The sequence below is a fragment of the Bubalus kerabau genome, chromosome 3 (assembly GCF_029407905.1).
Source record: "Bubalus kerabau isolate K-KA32 ecotype Philippines breed swamp buffalo chromosome 3, PCC_UOA_SB_1v2, whole genome shotgun sequence".
NCBI classification, from domain to species: Eukaryota; Metazoa; Chordata; class Mammalia; order Artiodactyla; family Bovidae; genus Bubalus; species Bubalus kerabau.
In genome coordinates this window covers 22,838,070-22,839,348 of record NC_073626.1, presented here as the reverse complement: position 1 = coordinate 22,839,348, position 1,279 = coordinate 22,838,070, and the positions used below count along the sequence as shown (strand labels likewise).

The 1,279-nt window shown below is 41.4% G+C and overlaps 1 pseudogene; it reads left to right on the top strand.

Annotated features, from left to right (window-relative positions):
* On the top strand, positions 1-939 carry LOC129647482 (olfactory receptor 2B6-like; annotated as a pseudogene).
* Positions 940-1,279: the final 340 nt, after the last annotated feature.

Below are 1,279 nucleotides of genomic sequence, written 5' to 3'. Positions count from 1 at the left end.
ATGGATCTGATTAACAAAAGCTATCCTGAAGAGTTTATTCTACTAGGCTTTGCTGACCATCCTTGGATAGAGCTTCCTCTGTTCATTATTCTGCTTATAACGTACCCCATGGCCATGATGGGAAACATAGCCATCATTCTGGTGTCCAAGTTAGACCCCCATCTGCACAGCCCCATGTATTTCTTCCTCACCAACCTCTCCTTTTTGGACACATGCTACACCACAAGCATTGTCCCTCAGATGCTCTTTAACCTGGGAACGTCTAAGAAGACAATCAGCTATGTGGGGTGTGCAGTTCAGCTTTATTTCTTCCACATAATGGGGGGCACAGAAAGTCTGCTTTTGGCTGTTATGTCCTTTGATCGCTACGTGGCCATCTGCAAGCCTCTACACTACACCCTCATCATGAATCAGCGCATCTGTATCTTATTAGTGGCCACCATGTGGCTGAGTGGAATGACCTATGCTGTCTCAGAGGCCACTATCACCTTACAGTTACCACTCTGTGGTCGCAATACCCTGGATCACTTGGTATGTGAGATTCCTGTTCTGATAAAGACTGCCTGTGGCGAAAAGGGTGCTAATGAGCTCACACTCTCAATGGTATGCATTTTTTTCTTAGCTGTGCCACTGTGCTTAATTCTTATTTCCTATGCTTACATTGGACATGCTATATTTAAGATTAAATCTTTGGAGGGAAGGAAAAAAGCCTTTGGGACATGTTCCTCCCATCTCATAGTAGTTTTCTAATTTTATGGTCCAGCCATTAGCATGTACCTTCAGCCCCCCTCCTCCATCTCAAGAGACCAGCCCAAGTTCATGGCTCTCTTCTATGGAGTAGTGACTCCTACACTCAACCCTTTCATCTACACTCTGAGGAATAAGAATGTAAAGGGGGCACTGGGCAACCTCATGAGGAGTGTGTTCACTTGCAAGTGAGAGTTAGCAGACATCAAATGAAACTATTTAACCATTGAGGTAGGTTTTATAGTGATTTCTTTAATAACTCACTCTAGCCTTATATGTCCACAGATCATGTGATGTTCTTTTTGCAAAATATGTCATGTTCCTCATATTCCTAGACAATGGTAATTCTTGGCTAATACTCACCAGTAAGGGCATTCTGTGGAAATGATTAGAAAATCATTCTATTTTGGTTGATACATACTGAAATAGTAGGTGTAAACATTAAACAAATGTACTATGAATTACAATAAAAACTAATTATTTCAAGTGAATCATAAAGTACCATGACAAGCATTCATCAGTGGATCTCTTA